At 39.4% G+C, this 24,712-nt stretch overlaps 1 pseudogene; it reads left to right on the top strand.

Annotated features, from left to right (window-relative positions):
• The window catches only part of LOC116907817, a 49,131-nt pseudogene extending 37,803 nt beyond the window's left edge, over positions 1 to 11,328 (top strand).
• Positions 11,329 to 24,712: the final 13,384 nt, after the last annotated feature.

Here is a 24,712-nt window from a genome sequence, read left to right as displayed (position 1 = left end):
TAAGTTTCTCTCCGTTTAGTTTGATGTTGGCTATTGCTTTGATGTATATTGTTTTTACTGTATTTAGGTATGGGCCTTGAATTCCTGACCTCTCCAAGACTTTTATTATGAATCAGTGTTGAATTTTGTCAAATGCATTCTCAGCATCTAATGACATCATGTCTTTTTTCTCCTTCTAGTTTGTTTACATAGTGGATTATGTTGAGAGATTTCTGTATATTGAAGGAAACCTGCATCCTTGGAGTGAAGCCTATTTGAATATTATGGATGATCTTTTTAATGTGTTCTTGGATTGGGTTCGTGAAAAGTTTGAGTATTTTTACATCAAAATTGTTAATGTAATTCTTAATCATTCAAGTATTAATTGTTATGGATACAGAGTTCTAATGAAAATAACATTTATTTGTGTGTGTTAAGAGGCCAGAAAATAATAAATTTATTTATTGGGTAACCTGAGTCAGATCACAATCTCAAAAGAGACAAACTGATTCTCTGCAGGACATACAATTTTGTTTCAGTGGTGCTCAGGTTTCATATTTTGCAGTGTACTATAAAATGTTAAATACTGCCCCCAAGATGTGTTTGCTTCAACTTTAGGGATATCCTCATGTACGCCTTGCTCCTTAATTTAAAAAAATATTTTGGTTAATAAAGAATCTTTTAGCCTAAAGCTGAGTAAAAGAGGGGTAGTTAGAGCCTTGGTTCCTGAGCCTGGGGTGTGAATAGAGACCATGAAGAGAAGAGGAGAGGGAAGAGACTGTAGAATACTACATGGGACAAGGAAAATTTTAGAACATGGTGATGGGGGCAGGACAGTTGGAGTAGCTGCAGCTCAGAGGGAACATGGCAAGTTTTAAATCAGTGTTATCATTAGGGAAGAAGACAAATAGCACAGGTTTTTAATAATTGCTCAGCTCTAGTGTTGTTAAGGCATATATATATATATATATATATATATATATAGTGTCTTTTATTTTGAGACTAAATGATCTAAGATGGGGAGGAAATCCCCAATTAATTTTTATCACAAAAGAGTTGAGTCTTACTTTTCATATTAAGATTGTAGAAACAACAGCCTGAAGAAGCAAGGGAGTAGGGCACATTATTTCTGTTTAAGTTCTTTAAGTGACAGTCTAAAACATGAGATTGTATAATAGGATCTATACCCTGCTTTGTGGAAAGATCTTCCTGCTCAGGTAAACAGTGTTCTTTATAGTGGAGGCTACTTTTTGCTACTTCTTGCTACCTTTCTGCTCCCTGGATCCTTCTTGTGCCTTTGTAGAATGTAACCACTGTATATAGAGACTACTTGCTGGTAGTTGAAACACCCCATTGTCTACATACTGTGTACATATGATTTACTATGTATCCAGAGTTTCCTTTTGATACTGTCTACTTTTAGGATGTAATTTTTTTGTATTTTTTTCTTTTAGTAGTAATATCCATTAAAAGACCTTAAGTTTTAAATGTGAGGTACAGAACCACATATCATCCTTAAGATTATTTAACTAATTAATTAATCTAAAGTTTTTAAAAGAAATCTTTCCATATAAACCACATTTTATGTCAGTAAGAAACAGACACATATGTTTGTTCTTTTTAAATTCTTTAGTAAAATCCACCTGAAGTCTAAGTAAAGGAGGATTTCTTCAGTGAAAATCAATATTGACTTAGCCACACTCATACAAAGCACAGAAAGAAGAAAGGATTGGGAGACCTTGAAGGGGAAATTACTCCATAGGAAAATCAACAGAGTCAACTAATCTGGCCCCTTATGTCTCACATTGTCTGAACCACCAACCAGAGAACATATACAGGCTGGACTTAGATCTCACTGCACAAATGTAGCAAAAATGCAGCTTGACCATCATTTTGCACCTGAGCAAGTGGAGTGAGGGTTTCTCAAAGGAAGCCTGTATGTGGGATATGTTCTACTAGCTGCACTTCCTTGTCTGGTCTCAGTGGGAGAAGAAGCTCCCAGCCTCACAGATACTTGAAGTGCAAAGTGGGTGAATGCATAAGTAATTTCACCTGCTCAGAGGAAAAGGGGAAAGGGTATGAGGAAAGGATTGTGGAAGGGTATGAATCCATGAAAGATAATCTGGTTCCTGATTGAGCTAAGGATAGAAACACCAGTGACCCTGAAGAGATGGTAGGGAATCTCAACTGACTCCCAGAGCAACAGACTCCTGCCAAATAGCCTCAGTCCTCCATAGATTTCTGGCCATCAGTCACATAAGGATAATGCTCCCACGTCCTTCCACAGGTAGAGGACCACAGCCTGAAGTTGATGGACACAGATCTATGACCTCTCCACTCTACCATGTCATATAATACTTGGACATTTTTAATGAAAATATGGAGAGGACCACACCAAGTTATCATTTAGAAGAACAGGTATTGTTGTTTTTGTTGTTGTTGTTGTTGTTGTTGTTGTTGTTGTTTTTATTTTATTTTTTAACTTGAGTATTTCTTATTTACATTTCGAAATGTTATTCCCTTTCCCGGTTTACATGGGTCAACATCCCCTAGTCCCTCCCTCTCCCCTTCTTTATGGGTGTTCCCCTCCCCCTCCTCCCCCCCTTTCCGCCCCCCCCCCAACCTTCCCCGGGGGGTCAGTCTTAGCAGGACCCCCGGCTTCCCCCTCCACTGGTGCTCTTACTAGGATATTCAATGCTACCTATTAGTTCAGATTCCAGGGTCAGTCCATGTATAGTCTTTAGGTAGTGGCTTAGTCCAGGGAAGCTCTGGTTGCTTGGCATTGTTGTACATATGGGGTCTCGAGCCCCTTCAAGCTCTTCCAGTTCTTTCTCTGATTCCTTCAACGGGGTCCTGTTCTCAGTTCAGTGGTTTGCTGCTGTCATTCGCCTCTGTATTTGTTGTATTCTTGCTGTGTCTCTCAGGAGAGATCTACCTGCGGTTCCTGTCTACCTGCACTTCTTTGCTTCATCCACTTGTCTAATTGGGTGGCTGTATATGTATGGGCCACATGTGGGGCAGGCTCTGAATGGGTGTTCCTTCTGTGAATGTTTTAATCTTTGCTTCCCTATTCCCTGCCAAGGGTATTCTTGTTCCCCTTTTAAAGAAGGAGTGAAGCATTCACATTTTGATCATCTGTCTTGAATTTCATGTGTTCTAGGCATCTAGGGTAATTCAAGCATTTGAGCTAATAGCCACTTATCAATGAGTGCATACCATGTCTGTGATTGGGTTAGCTCACTCAGGATGATATTTTCCAGTTCCAACCATTTGCCTACGAATTTCATAAAGTCGTTGTTTTTGATAGCTGAGTAATATTCCATTGTGCAGATGTACCACATTTTCTGTATCCATTCCTCTGTTGAAGGGCATCTGGGTTCTTTCCAGCTTCTGCCTATTATAAATAAGGCTGCGATGAACATAGTGGAGCACGTGTCTTTTTTATATGTTGGGGCATCTTTTGGGTAGATGCCCAAGAGAGGTATAGCTGGATCCTCAGGCAGTTCAATGTCCAATTTTCTGAGGAACCTCCAGACTGATTTCCAGAATGGTTGTACCAGTCTGCAACCCCACCAACAATGGAGGAGTGTTCCTCTTTCTCCGCATCCTCGCCAGCATCTGCTGTCACCTGAGTTTTTGATTTAGCCATTCTCACTGGTGTGAGGTGAAATCTCAGGGTTGTTTTGATTTGCATTTCCTGATGACTAAAGATGTTGAACATTTTTTAGGTGTTTTCAGCCATTCGCATTCCTCAGCTGTGAATTCTTTTGTTTAGCTCTGAACCCATTTTTTAATAGGGTTATTTGTCTCCCTGCAGTCTAACTATTGAGTTCTTTTGTATATTTTGGATATAAGGCCTCTATCTGTTGTAGGATTGGTAAAGATCTTTTCCCAATCTGTTGGTTGCCGTTTTGTCCAACCACAGTGTCCTTTTGCCTTACAGAAGCTTTGTAGTTTTATGAGATCCCATTTGTTTCCATTCTTGATCTTAGAGCATAAGCCATTGGTGTTTTGTTCAGGAAATTTTTTCCAGTGCCCATGTGTTCCAGATGCTTCCCTAGTTTTTCTTCTATTAGTTTGAGGTGTCTGGTTTGATGTGGAGGTCCTGATCCACTTGGACTTAAGCTTTGTACAGGGTGATAGGCATGGATCGATCTGCATTCTTCTACATGTTGACCTTCAGATGAACCAGCATCATTTGCTGAAAATGCTATCTTTTTTCCATTGGATGGTTTTGGCTCCTTTGTCAAAAATCAAGTGACCATAGGTGTGTGGGTTCATTTCTGGGTCTTCAATTCTGTTCCATTGGTCTATCTGTCTTTCTCTGTACCAATACCATGCAGTTTTTATCACTATTGCTCTGTAATACTGCTTGAGTTCAGGGATAGCGATTCCCCCTGAAGTCCTTTTATTGTTGAGGATAGTTTTAGCTATCCTGGGTTTTTTGTTATTCCAGATGAATTTGCAAATTGTTCTGTCTAACTCTTTGTAGAATTGGATTGGTATTTTGATGGGAATTGCATTGAATCTGTAGATCGCTTTTGGTAGAATGGCCATTTTTATTATATAAATCCTGAGAATCCATGAGCATGGGACATCTTTCCATCTTCTGAGGTCTTCTTCAATTTCTTTCTTCAGAGTCTTGAAGTTCTTATTGTACAGATATTTTACTTGCTTGGTTAAAGTCACACCAAGGTACTTTATATTATTTGGGTCTATTATGAAGGGTGTCGTTTCCCTAATTTCTTATTTGGCTTGTTTCTCTTTTGTGTAGAGGAAGGCTACTGATTTATTTGAGTTAATTTTATACCCAGCCACGTTGCTGAAGTTGTTTATCAGCTTTAGTAGTTCTCTGGTGGAACTTTTGGGATCACTTAAATATACTCTCATATCATCTGCAAATAGTGATATTTTTACTTCTTCTTTTCCGATCTGTATCCCCTTGACCTCCTTTTGTTGTCTGATTGCTCTGGCTAGAACTTCAAGAACTATATTGAATAAGTAGGGAGAGAGTGGGCAACCTTGTCTAGTCCCTGATTTTAGTGGGATTGCTTCAAGTTTCTCTCCATTTAGTTTAATGTTAGCAACTGGTTTGCTGTATATGGCTTTTACTATGTTTAGGTATGGGCCTTGAATTCCTATTCTTTCCAGGACTTTTATCATGAAGGGGTGTTGAATTTTGTCAAATGCTTTCTCAGCATCTAATGAAATGATCATGTGGTTTTGTTCTTTCAGTTTGTTTATATAATGGATCACGTTGATGGTTTTCCATATATTAAACCATCCCTGCATGCCTGGGATGAAGCCCTACTTGATCATGGTGGATGATTGTTTTGATGTGCTCTTGGATTGGTTTGCCAGAATTTTATTGAGTATTTTTGCATCGATATTCATAAGGGAAATTGGTCTGAAGTTCTCTTTCTTTGTTGGGTCTTTGTGTGGTTTAGGTATAAGAGTAATTGTGGCTTCATAGAAGGAATTCGGTAGTGCTCCATCTGTTTCAATTTTGTGGAATAGTTTGGAAAATATTGGTATGAGGTCTTCTATGATGGTCTGATAGAATTCTGCACTGAACCCATCTGGACCTGGTTTCTTTTTGGTTGGGAGACCTTTAATAACTGCTTCTATTTCTTTAGGAGTTATGGGGTTGTTTAAATGGTTTATCTGTTCCTGATTTAACTTCGGTTCCTGGTATCTGTCTAGGAAATTGTCCATTTCCTGCAGATTTTCAAGTTTTGTTGAATATAGGCTTTTATAGTAAGATCTGATGATTTTTTGAATTTCCTCTGAATCTGTAGTTATGTCTCCCTTTTCATTTCTGATTTTGTTAATTTGGACACACTCTCTGTGTCCTCTTGTTAGTCTGGCTAAGGGTTTATCTATCTTGTTGATTTTCTCAAAGAACCAACTTTTGGTTCTGTTGATTCTTTCTATGGTCCTTTTTGTTTCTACTTGGTTGATTTCAGCTCTGTGTTTGATTATTTCCTGCCTTCTACTCCTCCTGGGTGTATTTGCTTCTTTTTGTTCTAGAGCTTTTAGGTGTGCTGTCAAGCTGGTGACATATGCTCTTTCCTGTTTCTTTCTGCAGGCACTCAGAGCTATGAGTTTTCCTCTTAGCACAGCTTTCATTGTGTCCCATAAGTTTTGGTATGTTGTACCTTCATTTTCATTAAATTCTAAGAAGTCTTTAATTTCTTTCTTTATTTCTTCCTTGACCAGGTTATCGTTGAGTAGAGCATTGTTCAACTTCCACGTATATGTGGGCGTTCTTCCCTTATTGTTATTGAAGACCAGCTTTAGGCCGTGGTGGTCTGATAGCACGCATGGGATTATTTCTATCTTTCTGTACCTGTTGAGGCCAGTTTTTTGACCAATTATATGGTCAATTTTGAAGAGAGTACCATGAGGAGCTGAGAAGAAGGTATATCCTTTTGCTTTAGGATAGAATGTTCTATAAATATCTGTTAAGTCCATTTGGCTCATGACTTCTCTTAGTCTGTCTACGTCTCTGTTTAATTTCTGTTTCTATGACCTGTCCATTGATGAGAGTGGGATGTTGAAATCTCCTACTATTATTGTGTGAGGTGCAATGTGTGTTTTGGGCTTTAGTAAGGTTTCTTTTACGTATGTAGGTGTCCTTGTATTTGGGGCATATATATTTAGGATTGAGAGTTCATCTTGGTGGATTTTTCCTTTGATGAATATGAAGTGTCCTTCCTTATTTTTTTTGATGACTTTTAGTTGAACATTGATTTTATTTGATATTAGAATGGCTACTCCAGCTTGCTTCTTCTGACCATTTGCTTGGAAAGTTGTTTCCCAGCCTTTCACTCTGAGGTAGTGTCTGTCTTTGTCTCTGAGGTGCGTTTCCTCTAAGCAGCAGAATGCAGGGTCCTCGTTGCGTATCCAGTTTGTTAATCTATTTCTTTTATTGGGGGGTATTGTTGATATGAAGGACAGAACATGCAGAGGCATCTGCAAGAGTAAAAGGCAATGAGAGAAAATTGTACATTGATATGGTCAGTACACATTTCTGGTACATGAAAGAAGAAAGGTATGGAGATTAAGAAAAGAATTGAAAACAAGAAGGTGGGTAAAGAAATATAATCCAAAAATCACATGAGAAGAACCAAGAAAAAAAATGCTAAGAAGAAACAGGATCCCAGTGACACAGGGATAACATTGATGTGTTACATAGAAAGAGAAGTTGAGGAAAGGGAAATGAAAGTCTGCTTCTAGAGAGATTTATGAGACTGGAGTGAGAAGTACTGAGAAGAGCTAGAACTCTGAAAGATGTACTTGCAATGCTGTAAGATTCTAAAAGTCAGCATCCTCTTTGATATGGTAATAGTCTCTTCAGTTAGCCATTTATTCTGAGTGACTTTGGACCCCAAAAATCATGACATTTTGAGATTGTCTAGGATGCTGGATATTAGAGAAGGGCTCTCCGGTGGCAAGGCTATAATTTGTTACTACTGAAGACCTATTTTTTCAGTATGTCTTTCTGCCATACACTTTGTGTTCCAAGGACTGATAAGAAAATTCCAATTCTGATTACTAATTACTTTTTTGAGTTTCTCAAGTAATTTTCACTTCTATTCTTGTTTTGTTTTGTTTTCTGATAGAAACTCAGGACTAGGGTATTTAAAAGTTACTTCAGACTTTTGTGGAGATTCTGTCATCATGAGTCTGGAGATGAATTTAAAATAACCAATAAACAATCTTCTGGAAAAGAATGCCAGGAGATCATGAGTGGCTAAGTTAGAAAGAGTGTCTGATTATCATTTCAAGAGAAAGTCATGTCTCATTGCTACAATGACCATAATGATGTCATCCAGTACTAAGGTGAGAGAACAGAGCATAGGGTTATATGTACTAAAGACATTAGAAATCAGGTTTGGAGTAGCCATAGTTGTGACCATCAATACTCATGGTGGCCCAGACCCTACTAGCTCTTTTTCAGGGTCAGGAACCATGTACTGTATTGCCTTGCCTGGACAATTCAGATTCAGCAGTTTAACTTATTTTTCTGGTTCCTCTCACAAGATACCTGAAAAATAAATACTCAAAGAAATAAATGGTTTCTTTTATCCTGAATCTGCAGTTTGGTACAGCATGGTAACATAGGAGATAAATTTGTGAAGAGAGGAAAATATGATATGTGATAACACTGAATTCACAGTTAGGCAGTAGAGCTGTGGATTCCTGTGCTCAGTTCTTTTTTTTTTTTAATTAAGAGTTACATCAGCCTATGGGATGGCATCCAGATTCGCCAAGTATCTTTTGCCCTCAACTGAACCTCTCTGAAACATTTGCACAGTCATATTGAAAAAGAAATGTTTGGACATATTCAAAGAGCCAGATGTGAGGAAACACAGAGGAAAGTAGTATCTACTGGCTATGACAGAACCACTGCACTCATGAACTCATAACAGCTGTGGTTGCTTGCATAAGACACACACACACACACACACACACACACACACACACACACACACACACGAATATCAGGCAAGTCAACATTCTATCATGATGGAGGAGTTCATGCCATGCCAAGAATTACTGAAGAGCTGTTTGAGTTCATGACTATTGGGCTGGAAATGGCTGCTTTCCATAAGAGTGTGGCCTTACCCTGTCACCAGGAGAAACCTTACCCATCTATGAATATACGGACAGTAGATATTGAATTGATGATTATAAAAATCATATGTTATATGAGATTGGGAGTAGTTAGGCTTCAGAAAATAGATCTAAAAGTTTTAGGTGGATAACAAATAGCATGAATATGATAGAACTGTCTTGTGTACATATAATTCATTGCCAAAGCATCAATGAAAATACTCAATTTCAAAAAATACGATAACTAATTCAGCTTACAGTTCAGATGTTTTACCAAAGACCAAGGCCATTCTAGGGAACTGAGTCTTCCAAGTAGCCTCCAAATTTAACCCATCTCATAAGCTCCTTAGTTTAGTGTACAACTTTTGCAAAGGACTTCTGTTTATTGGAGGTTATTCCTTACTAGGAACATAAGATGCCACACAGGTACTTGAACCAGAGGCAATATTGTCATTCAAAACCCTAGACATCATGCAAGCTGCAATACCCCATCAAAGGCATTCCAGTAGTCCTGAAAATTCATTGCTCAACAAAACCACAGGTCAATCAGGCAATAGAAGAAACAGGAAGCCAAAGGGGGAAAAACATTCAAAAATTGGCCATTTAATAAAAATATATGTCAATGCCCACACTGACACGTCACCGAGAAACTGGCATAAGCCTGTGGGATTTAAACACACACACACACACACACACACACACACACACACACACACACACAAACACACACAGACAGGTTGTTCATGTTAAGAAAGGATGTCAATTCTGTACCGTTATTTTCTGAATATGTATCCCAAGTTCACCAGGTGCAAAAATCTAGGAAGTACAGTGGGAAACCCTGGCTCAAGACTTCCATAACAAAAGACCGAATACATGCCCCAAATTTACTGGGGAGAAAGAGTATTGAAGTGCAGGCCATGGTGGGACAGGTCATGCAGCAATAACAATGACTGTAGCAATGCCAAAATCTCTGTAACAACAAAAGATGAGGGGGAATTCTCCATCTTTCTCCAGGGGCACAGGAATGACCCCAGAGACCTGAATCACAAGAGCTTATTCTTCATCCTCCCAGGATCAGCATGTCTCACCAGCCATTCTGGCAGCTAGCACACTTCTGCAACATCCTGTAGGAAAAACACAAACATGCAGGATCATCCCATATGCCAAACAGTGGAGCCTTCCATTTCACCTAGGCAGAAGTATGCCTGGTTGTAGGGTACAATAAACACTCAGAGTTCGTTGGCATCCAAATTTTAAAATTGAAATAAAAAGCATTATTTAAATAATTGTATACCATACAGTGATATAACTCCCCATTTTATTTATTACAATATTGTTAAGATATTATATATTAGGATAAGTCCTCAAGGATTAATACCATTATGTGATACAGAAGGAAATTGAGGACACTGAGGACTTGTATTTATAATTTGTCTTGTATACCACATTATTGTCTCTAGCTATTAAGGAATGAGATTGTTTGACTAATTGTTCTTATGTAAGGCCTATAATCTTTCTGGTATCATTGCCCTCCCTGGCTAAGGGGTCCAAGTAATCCAGTTTGAGTTCTTAAATGGCCTATAAAAGAACAGTACTTAATCTTGTTAATCTCTCTAGCCCCCCACAAGCTTTATTTACCTAAACATAAGCATTAATTAGAAATGCCAAATCCTATAAATAGTCAAGGTCCAAAGACTAAAACATAACTCTAAAAGAACACATACACAAAAATACATTACCATTACCTTGTCTCTTTTTTATTACAAGTTTTACTTAAGCTAGCCCAAATCACTGAGGCCCTGAGGCCTTTTCTAATGCATCTTACCCCAATACTTCCCTCCTTCTTTGCCAGATGGCTTCCCAGAACGTCCCGTCAGGAGACCTTCTCTTTCCCAATCTTGGTGGGACCTCCATTTGTCAATGCCCACACTAACAGGGCACCGAGAACCTGGCGTAAACCTGCAGGATTAAAAAACACACACACACCTGTTTTTTTTTTTTTTTTTTTTTTTTGTTTTTGTTTTTTTCTTTTTTTGTTTGTTTGTGTGTGTGTGTGTGTGTGTGTGTGTGTGTGTGTGTGTTAAGAAAGAATGTCAATTCTGTACCATTTTTTTTTACAAATATATAATCCAAGAGATGACCAGGTGGAAAAATCTAGGAAGCACAATGGGAAACCCCAGCTCAAGACTTTGGTAACAAAAGACCAAGTACATGCCCCAAATTTACTAGGGAGAAATCCAGGAGAAGCAGCCTATATCTCAAAAACAAAAGACTGAGAAGACAAAAGGCAGGAACGAATTGACCATCAATTGACCATTGCCCAGGGCTACTGGGCCAGGCTGTTCCTAAGTTAGGAACAAAAGGTTTCCACATGCATCAGCAGGGCTCAGCAGGTGTCAAAAGCTGCAAGGGACCCAGAAGTGTCTGACAAGGGGGTGAAAGACTGCAGGGGACCCTGGAGGCTGTGACAAATATACTCAAAATTCAGTGCAAAATCTAATGTAAACTCAATACCAGATATATACAGGCCGAAGAAACAACAACAAAAGTAGTATGGAACCAATGCAAAGTCTGAATTCCACCGCCCCGCTCAGTTTGGGAGAGTGTGGAGGCTTGCACTATTGGAGCCGGGGCACGCCCAGTTCCGGAGGGTGCGGCTTGCGCTATTGGAGACAGTGGCGAAAGCGGGAGGGAGCCGTGCCCAAGAATGACAAGAGACCCTGTGTCTGATGCAAACGCCTTTCCTTCAGTCACGGTTCCTCTCTTTGTCTAAGAATTTCCTGTAGACAAGAGCAATTCTAGGATAAAAGTTTGAGAAGGGTGGATGAACCCATCTCCCTTCCCTAACCTCTGGATATGGTTTCTACAGGCTCTCCCACAACTTTTTTGGGCATTTCAGCTAATCTCATCCCTGTTAGGTACTGGGAGCCTCTTGCTTTTCCTGGCATCTACGACTTGTTGGTGGCTACCCCCAGTTTCCCATTTCCCATTGCTACACACCTCTGTTCAAATTCCTGACATGCTGTATATCATGACTATCTCCTGTGATAACTAATACTGCCCCTTTTTTTCACCTCCCATTCATCTGTTCCTCCCAACTCCCTCCCACCCTCTACCTTCTGTGAGTATTTTGATCCCCCTTGCAATGAAGACTGAAGAATCCACATTTTGGTCTTTCTTCTTCTTGAGCTTCATATATAGTCTGTGAATTGTATCTTGGGTATTCCAAGCTTTTGGGCTAATACCAACTTATCACTGACTGCATATTATATCTTTTCATTTGTGATTATTCTTTTTCCTTCGTATATTTTAAATACGATTTTCAATATTTTTTCTATTGATTCTTTTTTTTTCATCTTTATTAACTTGAGTATTTCTTATTTAGATTTTGATTGTTTTTCCCCTTCGAGGTTTCCCGGCCAACATCCAACTCACCCCTCCCCCTCCCCTTCTCTGTGGGTGTTCCCCTCCCATCCTCCCCCCATTACCGCCCTCTCCCCAACAATCACATTTACTCGGTGGTTCAGTCTTGGCAGGACCAAGGACTTCCCCTTCCACTGGTGTTCTTACTAGGCTGTTTATTGCTACCTATGAGGTTGGAGCCCAGGGTCAATCTATGTATAGTTCCTTGGGTAGTGGTTTAGTCCCTGGTTGGTTCTCTTGATTAATTTCGAAACCTTTTCCATGTGAATTTTACAAATAATGGCAATTTCAAATTTTGTGTGTTTTTTGAAAGAAGTAACTCAAAATTTTTATATTTAATCAAAAGAAATATATTTGGCATTAGTCTTATTTTTTTGCTTTGTTTTGGTTTTGGATTTTTGTAACAGATTTACTGGATGTAGCCAAAAATTCTTAGAACTGCACCTATAGACCAGATTAGGTACAAATGCACATATCTGTTTTTCTATGTCTCTTGGGTCCTAATATTAAAAGATGCCCATGTCAAGAGAAAACAATAAATTTGAGTAATCGTACCCAACTTTTAAAATTCCAGTAGAATAATAAATAGAGAGTTTGTGATAAATAAAGAAAATATTTTAAACACACGGTTTTTAATGAGAGCTATATAAACAAAACAAAGTGATCAATGCTTTATTTGAGTTAACGTCCTGAAAAAATGCACACTGTTAATGCATTTTGAGGTTCTCTGGACCATACTAAATTTATTTATTTATTTATTCCTATTTATTTATTTATTTTTCCATTTTTCAGATTGGGTATTTCTTATATATATTTCAAGTGTTATTCCCTTGTTAAGTCCATCAGCACCCTAACCCCTCCTACTCCCTTTCTATAAGGGTGTTTCCCTTATTGCCCTTCCAGCCCCCTCTCCCAACCTCCCAAAAATCCCCTACACTGGGGGGACAACCTAAGCCGGACCAAGGACCTCTCCTTCAATTGGTGCAAAACAAGGCCATCCTTTGCAACATATGCAGTTAGAGCCATAGGTCAGTCCATGTATAGTCTTTGGGTAGTTGTTTAGTCCCTGTGAGCTCTGGTTGGTTGACATTGTTGTTCTTATGGGGATGCAACCCCCTTCAGCTCTTTCAGTCCTTTTTCTAATTCCTCCAATGGGGTCCAGTTCTCAGTTCAGTGGTTTGCTGTCAGCATGCACTTCTTAGCTTCATCGATTTTATCTAGTTTTGGTGGATATGTATACATATATATCAGTATCTGCTCTTAACTTTGCCTCCCTATCCCCTTCTATGGGATATTTTTGTTCCCCTTTTCAAGAAGGAGGGAAACATCTGCATTTTTGTCATCCTTCTTGAGTTTCATGTGGTCTGTGCATTGCATCTTGGGCTAATATCCATACATCAGTGAGTATATACCACGAGTGTTTTTCTGTGGTTGCTTTACCTCACTAAGGATGATATTTTCTAGTTCATTCCATATGCCTACGAATTTCATGAAATCATTTTTTTTATAGCTGAGAAGTATTCCATTGTGTAGATGCACCATACTTTCTGTATACATGCCTCTGTTGAAGGGCATCTGGTTTCATTCCAGGTTCCGGCTAATATAAATAAGGATGCTATGAACATATTGGAGTATGTGTCTTTGTTGTATGTTGGAGCATCTTTTGGGTATATTCTCAGGAGAATTCTGGGTGTGTCCTCAGGAGTTACAATATCCAATATTCTGAGGAACCTACAGACTGATTTCCAGAGTGGTTTTTCCAGTATGCAATCCCACCAACAATGGAGGAGTGTTCCTCTTACTCCACATCCTTGCCAGCATCTGCTGTCATCTGAGTTTTGGCCTTAGCCATTCTCATTTTATGAGGTCTGAATTGTTGATTCTTGATCTTAGAACATAAGCCATTGGTGCTCTGCTCAGGAAATTTTCCTCAGTGTTCATATGTTTGAGATTTATCCCCACTTCGTCTTTTATTAGTTTGAGTGTGTCTGGTTTGATGTGCATGTCCTTGATCCACTTGGATTTAAGCTTTGTACAGGGCAATAAGAATGGATTGATTTGCATTCTTCTACATGCTGACTTCCAGTTGAACTAGCACCACTTGTTGAAAATGCTATCTTTTTTCCATTGGATGGTTTTAGCTCCTTTGTCAAGATCAAGTGACAATAGCTGTGTGGGTTCATTTCTGGGACTTGAATTCTATTCCACTGATCTATCTGCCTGCCTCTGTACCAATACCATACAGTTATTTTTTTTATCACTATTGCTCTCTAATACTGCCTGAGGTCAGGCATGGCGATTCCCCCAGAAGTTCTTATCATACATATCATTCACGTGCTTGGTTAAAGTCACACTGAGTTATTTTATATTATTTGGGACTATTGTCCAGGGTATTGTTTCCCTAATTGCTTTCTCAGCCTGTTTATCCTTTGAGTAGAGGAAGACTACTGAGTTGTTTTAGTTAATTTTATACCCCATGGGAAAATTTGCTGAAGTTTTATTTCAGGTTAAGTAGTTCTCTGGTAGAACTTTTGGGGTCACTTAAGTACACTATCATATTATCTGCAAAGAGTGATATTTTGATTTCTTCCCTTCCAATTTATATCCCTTTGACCTTCCTTTGTTGTCCGATTGCTCTGGCTATGACTTTGAGATCTATATTGAATAAGTATGGAGAGAGTGGGCAGCCTTGTCTAGTCCCTGATTTTAGTGGGATTGTACATGGCTTTGCCTATGTTTAGGTACCAGTCTTGAATTCCTATTCTTTCCATGACTTTTATTATGAAGTGTTGTTAAATTTTGTTAAATGGTTTCTCAGCACCTAATGAAATGATCATGTTTCTTATTTTAAAGTTTGTTTACATAGTGGATTACGTTGATGGATTTCAGTATATTAGACCTTCCTTCCATCTCTGGGATGAAGCCTACATGATCATGATGAATGATCATTTTGATATGTTCTTGGATTTGGTTTCCAAGAATTCTATTGAATATCTTTGCATCAATATTCATAAGGGAAATTTGTCTGAAGTTCTCTTTCTTTGTTAGGTCTTTATGTGGTTTCAGCATAAGAAAAATTCTGGCTTCATAGAAGGGATTTGATAGTGCTCCATCTGTTTCTATTTTGGGGAATACTTTGGACAGTATTGCTATGAGGTCTTCTATGAAGGTCAGATAGAATTTTGCACTAAATCCATCTGGTCCTGGGCTCTGTGTGATTGGAAGACTTTTAATGACTGCTGCTATTTCTTTAGGAGTTATGGGGTTGTATAAATCATTTAACTGTTCCTGATTTAACTTGCTAACTGGGATTTGTCAAAAAAAATTGTCCATTTCCTCCAGATTTTCAAGTTTTGTTGAATATATTCTTTTGTAGTAAGATCTGATGATTTTTTTTTTTAATTTCCTCACATTCTGCCGTTATGTCTCCCTTTGCGTTTCTGATTTTGTTAATTTGGACATACTCTTGGTGCACTCCGGTTAGTCTGGCTAAGGGTATATCTATCTTGTTGATTTTCTCAAAGAAATAGCTCTTAGTTTTGTTGATTCTATGTATAGTCATTTTTGTTTCTACTTGGTTGATTTCAACCTTGTGTTTGTTTATTTCCTGCCTTCTACTCCTTTTAGGCATATTTGCTTCTTTTTGTTCCAGAGCTTTCATGGGGGGGGGTGTCAAGCTACTGATTTATGTTCTCTCCTGTTTCTTTTATAAGCACTCAGAGCTATGAGTTTTCCTCTTACAGAGCTTTAGTTGTGTCCCATAAGTTGTACCCTCATTTTCATTAAGTTTTAAAAACGTCTTCAATTTCTTTTGTTATGTCTTCCTTGACCAAGTTATCATTGAGTAAATTGTTTTTAAATTCCATGTATATGTGGGCATTCTGTCCTTGTTGTTATTGAAAAATAGTCTTATTTGGTGGTGATCTGATAGTATGCATGGGATTATTTCTATCTAACTGTATCTGTTGAGGCCTGTTTTTTGACTGATTACATGATGAATTTTGTAGAAGGTACCATGAGGTCCTGAGAAGAAGGTATATCCTTTTGGTTTAGGATGGAATGCTCTATTAATATCCATTAAGTCCATTTGGTTCATAACTTCTGTTAGTTTCTGTATGTCTCTGTTTAATTTCTGTTTCCATGATCTGTCCATTGATGAGAGTGGGTTGTGGAAATCCCCTACTCTTATTGTTTGAGGGCTAATGTGTACTTTGAGCTTTAGTAGTGTTTCTTTTATGACTGTAGCTGCCCTTGCATTTTGAGCATAGCTATTTAGGATTGAGAGTTCATCTTGGTGGATTTTTCCTTTGATGAATATGAAATATCCTTCCTTACCTTTTTTGATGACTTTTGGTAGAAACTTGATTTTATTCTATATTAGAATGACTACTCCAGTTTGCTTCTTTGGACCATTTGCTTAGGAAGTGTTTTCCACCCTTTTGCATTGAGGTAGTGTCTGCTTTTGTCTCTGAATTGTGTTTACTATATGAAGGAAAATACTGGGTCCTCTTTACATATCCAGTCTGTTAATCCATGACATTTTATTGGGGGATTGAGTCCATTGATGTTGAGAGATATTAAGCAATAGTGATTGTTGCTTCCTGTTGTTTTCGTATTTACAGGTGGGATTATTTTGGTGTTTTTCTCTTTTGGTTTTGTTGCAAGGAAATTAATTTCTTGCTTTTTCTTGGGTGTAGTTTCCGTCCTTGTGTTGGGATTTTCCATTTATTATCCTTTTTAGGACTAAATTTGTAGAAAGATATTGTGTAAATTTGTTTTTGTCATGGGATAGCTTGGTTTTACCTCAATGTTATTTGAGAATTTTGCTGGATATAGTAGCCTGGGCTAGCATTTGTGTTCTCTTAAGGTCGATATGACATTTGTCCAGGATCCTTGCACGGAGCCGTATTGGATTTGGGCCTAGCCGCTTTTTGATGACTGCCTTAAGTCTTAAGATTGTTGAATGAAAGCCTCTCCCATGAATTTATAGCACAGGAAGATAACATTCAAGGGATGCCTCAGCTCCCTTAGCAGATACCTGTTACCTCCTGAATCAACACCCGGTGTCTCCACCGCCTGACCTCATCGTCTACCGCCTGATCTCTTTGCCTCCTGCTATCACTACCTATATCCGCACCTCCCCCTCCTCTGTGTTTCACAAAGGACACTCCCCCTACCTGAAAGCCTTAAAAGCTGTAACATTCACCCCAATAAACGAGACCTTGACAACAGAATCTTGCTTGGTCTCCTCTTCTCTCGCCCCCATTTATGCCTAAGGCAGCGCCTTCGGGACCCTGAATAACTGGGTCCCTCGCCATGGGGACAAGTGGCGCCGAACAGGGACCCCTGGCACGCTAACACCGGACAACGGAGACAGGAGATCCATGGAGAGATTGGGGACTCTCAGGCTGCATCATTCGTGCATCACTGGAGAGGGAGGTAAGACTGGTCGAATAAGTGTCGTCCCATCGCCATGGGGAAGGTATTGTCTAAGGAGGCTTGATTCATAGGAGAGATCAAGCGCTCATTCAGGGAGAGAGGAAAGAGTTAAGAAAAAGGATTTAATCAATTTTTTTTGTTTTGTTGATGAAAAGTGTCCTTGGGGTAAGATGGGCTAAAAAAGGCCTTGATGATTTGGGCTAGCGTAAGTAAAACTTGTAATAAAAAAGGGACAAGGTAATGGTAAAGTATTTTTGTGTATGCGTTCTTTTAGAGTTATGTTTTAGTCTTTGGACCCTGACTAGAGATAGTTTACACCCTAGACATGAGAGAGAATGGGCTTGGGAAAAACAGTCCTGCCGGACTCTCCGCAGATGCTTTGGAGAAAGAGAAAAACTTTTCAGAGCTCTCCTGGGAACAGAAGCAAGGCAGGAGACGTCCTGCCTCTCTGCTGGCTCCTATTGGAGAAATGCTTATTTCTGGTTCTGGGTTCCATAGGTAGGATATGTGGGTCCCTATCGTGAGACACCATCTAGTTTTTTCCCTCTTTGTCTATTGTTTGTCCCTGGTGCACCAGGATGTCCCCATGTCTGTCAGTTTATGTCTGTGATTTTTGTTTCTCGTTGTTTAAATGTTTTATGTTTCGTGTTCAAAAGAAAAAATGGTAAAAACTTTATCTGCCAGTCGTTCACACCTTGACTTGGTTTTAACTCGTTTCAAGAAGGGAACAATGAATAAAAAACAGTTTCAATTGGCTTTTGGAGCCTACATCTGTAGCTAGAAGCCTAAGTCTGTTGGACAAGCTCCCCGGGGGCTGGCTAAATGTTTGTACTAGCCGATCCTAAAGGCACTGGGAGCTTCACAGCTTCTATGGTAATAAAACTGAAAAATCTTTGACTGTGATTATTGGACTCAACAGGTGACAAGGTGCTTCTCTTAAAATCATAGCTAGAAAAGTAAAAATGGTGCTTGGTCTAAATATTAAAGATAGGTGTAGCCACTTCAATTTTGTTTCTGATTGGTTTTAAATGTATAAATATGCTCTACACGCCTTGGTTATGTACTATTGGCTTTTAAGTTATTAGATATGGTTAAAAAGGTGGAACATTGGTAACAGAAAGTTGGCTTAAAATTGTAATTTAGATGAAGTCATTCTAGATAACATGTGACATGGGCCTGGTTGCCTTGTCACTGTTTGGCCTTAGCCTTAGATTGTAGGATCAAAAGCCTCTCCCTGTAATTTATGGCACAAGAAGTTTACATTCATGGAATGTTTTCAGCCGCAACAAGACCCTTCTGGGTCTCCAGCAAGGTTTGACCCCTGCTGAGCCCTGCCCTTGCATGTGGAAGCCTTTTGTTCCCAACTGGCAGTCTGGCCAGGTACTTCTCACCTGAGTAAAATTAGGCTGGCCTTCCTGGTTATTTCCCTAATTTATTCAGGCCACATAGTCTGTCCTTTGTTACCGAAGTCTCAGCCAGGGTTCCCCACTGTGCTTCGCAGATACCTGCTAAGTGCTGTACTTTAGATATATAGTTTGGTCCATAAAGAAACCAGAGGCCTTTTCCTCTTCTGGCTTGACACGGGAAAAAAAAAAAAATCAAACAGGTAGAGATTGTTACAAGACTTACGAAAGATTGATGAGGTTTTAGAACTTGTGAGAGCATTACAGCCAGTTTGCTTACTCCAACTGCCATTTCAAGATAGATTTAGAGGATTGATTTTATACAATTTGTTTACGTCCTGGCCATTGTGAGTTTTCATTTCGTGAGCTTGCTTATAATTTTAGAGAGCCCATAAAGTGATATCATTAAAAATTTTACAAAAGAATGGCTAATAGCCTTATATTATGTAATTTTGTTGCTTCTTCAATGTAAGAAGTTAGAACCTTAAATCTTTCAGTGTATATGGAAATTTTTACTACAAACCTTTGCTCTCAATGAGCTTTTAATATTTGGGGAGTAGCTGCACTACTCCAGAAAAGAATATTTGAAGCTAATTTTAAGCTTCTAAGGATATGTTAATTGGCTAAATACCTCACCTTACCAGAGGACTTAAGCCTTCCTTTGTTATCCTCATTGGAGATAAAGCTTCAGTTGTGTTAATACAGAATTGTAGACTAGCGTCATGGAAATATTTTAAAAAAGAAACCTGGTAAAACATATCTTATTCCAAACAGCAATTAAATTGGTTATTACAAAATACTGATATTTGGCCTATCACATATACAAATTTTTCAGACAAAGTTGGTAATTTTACTCTTTACATGTTTTTGTATTTCCTATAAATTTATACATACAACCCATAGGAAGTGAGCTTACTATATTTATAGGTGGTTCATCTAATAAAAAGGCTACATATATGATTAGATCACTTGTTTATTCTCTTGAGTTTCCCCTGCTTCAGCACAGATTATTAATTCATGTGCTGTAGCCAGTTTTTAAAATGTTAAAAAAAAATCAAGCTTTCAATTCATATACTGATAGCCAATGTGTGGCTTGTGGTTTACAATTGATTTCAATTACTTAATGCTTTATTTTATGCTACATAAAATCAGTGAGTGATGATTTCAGTGTAAATGTCTGACAACTCACTGTCCTTTCAGTGCTCTGGCTCAGACAACTAAACAAAACAATAGACCCAGCTCTTTGAAAATGGTAATGGAGTTGATAACACTCGCTCAGGAAAAGAGGAAGACTCCATTTGCTTACTTTCAACTCCCATCCTCACCTTGCCAGCTCAGGGATTTCTAGTAAGACTGAATCTGGATGCTTATGTTTAGGTAAATAAAGCTGGTGAGGGGCTGGAGTGATGGCTTAGTGGTTAAGAGCACTAAATACTGTTCCTTTATAGGCCATTTAAGAACTCAAACTGGATTGCCTGGACCCCTTAGCAAGGGAGGACAATGATACCAGGCAGATTATAGGCCTTACATAGGAACAGTTAGTCAAAAAATCTCATTCTTTATATATCCAAAACAATAATGCTGGAGACAATAATTTGGTATAAAAGTCAATTTATAAATACAAGTGCTCAGTGTCCTCAATTTAATCCTCAAGGACCTATCTTAATAAATAATATTTTAACAATATTTTAATAAATAAAAAAGGGGAGTTATCCCTGTATGCTAAAATATGCTCCTTTTATTTCAATTTTAAAATTTTGATGCCAAGGAACACTCTGAGTTTATGGCACCATACAACTAGGCATACTTCTGCCTAGGTGAAATAGAAAGATCCACATATTGGCATGATCCTGTTCAGATATTTTATATGGGGAAGAGGGAATCTTTGTGTTTTTTCTACAGGATGCTACAGGAGTGTGCCAGCTGCCTGAGTGGCTGGTGAGACTTGCTGATCCTGGGAGCATGAAGATTCAGCTCTCCTGGTTCGGGTCCCTGGAGCCATTCCTGTGTCCTTGGAGGAATATAGAGGATTCCCACTCATCTTTTGTCATCACAGAGATTTTGGCGTTGCTGCAGTCAGTGTTACCACTGCGTGTTCCCGTCCCACTGTGGCCTACGCTCAGACCCTCTGTGCACTGCTCTATTGTGTCTGCAGTGTCTGGAGTTACCCTCCCCTAATCTATTGTTAGGCAAACACAGTGGGTGAACTTTCTGGAGTAATTGCTAACAATTGGGAATTCTAAATTTTATTACAGGAGAGGCTTGACTAGGCCCTTGGTGATATGGCCATAGCAGCTGAGGAGAACCAGATGAGGTGCCCACTACTTATCGGGAGAGGCTCAATTTCCACAATCTCTTACATTAATGCCATCTGGCTCCTACTTTTTCGCCCCTGGGCTCAAGTAAGAGGAATGAGAAGATGACCTGATGTAGTTTTCCTCAGCGACGGGCAACTTCCTCTGACCCTTGACCAATCTAGACACGGACCCTTGAGGGCGACAAGGTGATCCTATGTCAGATAGGCTGGGGTTCGAGAGGTCGATCCTAAGACAGAGGTGACTATGCCCCGTTTAAATGTACGGGCCGGTCAAATGCTCCTCTGCCCAGTTTCTCCCCCCAATAACACACACGTATAGCCCAGAACAGTGTGTTACAGCATAAGTTCATTCCTAGCCATTGGGGTGCAGTCCTAACTGCAAGAGTGGCTCACCATGGCCGAGCTGGGCACTCTGTGAGGCATGTCTGATCCCTCTCAGACTACTACTTCCACCTAATGGTCTTTTATAAAAGAAAAATGGGGGAGATGCACGGAGCCGTATTGGATTTGGGCCTAGCCGCTTTTTGATGACTGCCTTAAGTCTTAAGATTGTTGAATGAAAGCCTCTCCCATGAATTTATAGCACAGGAAGATAACATTCAAGGGATGCCTCAGCTCCCTTAGCAGATACCTGTTACCTCCTGAATCAACACCGTGTCTCCACCGCCTGACCTCATGCTCACCGCCTGATCTCTTTGCCTCCTGCTATCACTACCTATATCCCACTCTTCCCTCCTCTGTGTTTCACAAAGGACACTCCCCCTACCTGAAAGCCTTTAAAAGCTGTAACATTCACCCTAATAAACGAGACCTTGACAACAGAATCTTGCTTGGTCTCCTTCTTCTCTCGCCCCCCATTTAGGCCCAAGGGTAGCGCCCCTTCGGGACCCTGAATAACTGGGTCCCCGCTGGCGGGGACAGATCCTCTTGTTTACATAGTCTCTGGTGAGAATTCTGGTGTAATTCTGATAGGTCTGCCTTCATATGTTACTTTTTCCCTTACTGCTTTTAATATTCTTTGCTTTGGCATTTGATATTTTGACTATTATGTGACGGGAGGAATTTGTTTTCTGATCCAATGTATTTGGAGTTCTGTAGGCTTCTTGTATGTTTTTGGGCATCTCTTTCTTTAAGTTAGCGAAGTTTTCTTCTATAGTTTTGTTGAAGATATTTATTGGCCCTTTAAGTTGGAAGTCTTCACTATCTTCAATATCTACTATCCTTAGGTTTGATCTTCTCATTGTTTCCTGGATTTCTTGTATGTTTTGGGCTAGGAGCTTTTTCGTTTTTATATTATCTTTGACAGTTCTGTCAATGTTTTCTATGGTATCTTCTCCTGAGATTCTTTCTTCTTTCTCTTGTATTCTGTTGGTGATGCTAGCTCATATGACTCCTGATTTCTTCCCTAGGTTTTCTATCTCCAGAGTTGTCTCCCTTTTTGCTGTCTTTATTGTTTCTATTTCCATTTTTAACTCCTGCGTGGTTTTGTTTATTTCCTTCTCCTATTTGTTTATTTTTTCCTGTAATTCTTTAAGTGACTTCTGTGTTTCCTACTTAAGGGCTTCTACTTGTTTGCTTGCTTGTGTTGTTCTTTATTTTCTTGAGCGAGTTATTTATGTACTTCTTAAAGTTCTCTATCATCATGATAAAAATGTGATTTAAAAAAAAATCTTGCCTTTCTGATATCCAGTGTTTGCTTTAGTGGGAAAACTCGACTCCGAAGATGATGCCAAGTAGTCTTGTTTTCTGTTGCTTGGGTTCCTGTGCTTGCCTCTCCCCATCAGGTTGTCTCTGGTGTTAGCTTGTCTTGATGTTTCTGATGGTGGCTTGACCCTCCTGTAGGCGTGTGTGTCAGCACTCCTATAGACCTGTTTTCTTGTTTTCTTTCAGATAGTTATGGGAACAGAGTGTTCTGCTCTCAGGCATGTAGGGGCTTCTGGCGGCTAGCTTTGAGCTCTTGGCAAGGGCTGCAACCACAAGGACCCTGCCCCTACTGCTCCTGGGTCCCTGTGCCCAGTGGACACAGATGATACTAGGTGTTTTCCTCTTGAGTCTGGAATGTGGGCAGGGAGGAGTCTTCTCTGGTTCCTCAGAAGTGTCTGCACTTCTGATAGTATATTTATTAATTTTTTAATAGGAGTGAAATTGACTTCTGAAAATTTTCCTATTGGAATTTTATTCTTCTGCCAGATTACAGTGAGAATGACTGGTGCCTCCTAAGGATTATTTTATTATGCCATTTTCATACTCACTAGGAAGAGTTTAGTGCACAAAGTCCTGATTATAAAACACTTAACCTTTGCCAATTGCTTGCCTGTCATTTTAAGGAGCATTCCAAGGACAATGGCAAATTTTCGATTTCAGAATTTCCTTGATGACTCTGGATGTAAATTGATAGTGTATTTTTTCTCGAATAACAAGGGGGATGACCTTCTATGCCGTTTGACTACTAAATTCTTTCCAAGCAATCATGATCAGTTCCAGCAACTCCAGGTGGATAGAGGTTGAACACAGAGACACTCCTGCTCTATCTTATAAATCTGTCTTATAAATATGTCTGGATTATAAATCTGATTCTAAACATTATGGCTCCAATAAGGATGTCATAAGGTAAGCATATCCATAGTGCTCAAAAATTTCTTAAAGTTTCATCTGAAGACAGAGCCACATAAACTACTCTCATGCTACTATACATATTTTTCGTTTCTTACATATTCTCTTCCACTGTGTTTGTAATTATTACCTCCTCCACATTTCCAGTGGTATGGGGAGTAAATATATTTACATTGATAGGTGTATGTTTTCTCATATTTTGCTCCTTTATTCTTACCATTAATATTAAGTTGAGTTTTGATCTGCATTTACCTGGCTTTGGTAAAAGATAGCTACACACAAATATTATATGAGCCCTGGGCACTTTGCCTTTCTTTCTTTTTTTTTTTTTATTAACTTGAGTATTTTCTTATGTACATTTTATGTTATTCCCTTTCCGGTTTCCCTGCAAACATCCCCTTCCCTCCCCCCTTCCCTTATGGGTGTTCCCCTCCCCACCCTCCCCCATTGCCGCCCTCCCCCCGACAGTCTAGTTCATGTGAGTTCAGTCTTAGCAGGACCCAGGGCTTCCCCTTCCACTGGTGCTCTTACTAGGATATTCATTTGCTACCTATGAGGTCAGAGTCCAGGGTCAGTCCATGTATAGTCTTTAGGTAGTGGCTTAGTCCCTAAAGCTCTGGTTGCTTGGCATTGTTGTATATGGGGTCCTGGAGCCCCTTCAAGCTCTTCCAGTTCTTTCTCTGATTCCTTCAACGGGGGTCCTATTCTCAGTTCAGTGGTTTGCTGCTGGCATTCGCCTCTGTATTTGCTGTATTCTGGCTGTGTCTCTCAGGATCGACCTACATCCGGCTCCTGTTGGTCTGCACTTCTTTGCTTCATCCATCTTGTCTAATTGGGTGGATGTATATGTATGGGCCACATGTGGGGCAGGCTCTGAATGGATGTTCCTTCAGTCTCTGTTTTAATCTTTGCCTCTCTC

This window comes from Rattus rattus, chromosome 1, assembly GCF_011064425.1.
Source record: "Rattus rattus isolate New Zealand chromosome 1, Rrattus_CSIRO_v1, whole genome shotgun sequence".
Classification (NCBI taxonomy): Eukaryota; Metazoa; Chordata; class Mammalia; order Rodentia; family Muridae; genus Rattus; species Rattus rattus.
The sequence above is the reverse complement of the archived record's forward strand: the minus strand, read 5'-3'. Positions and strand labels throughout refer to the sequence as shown.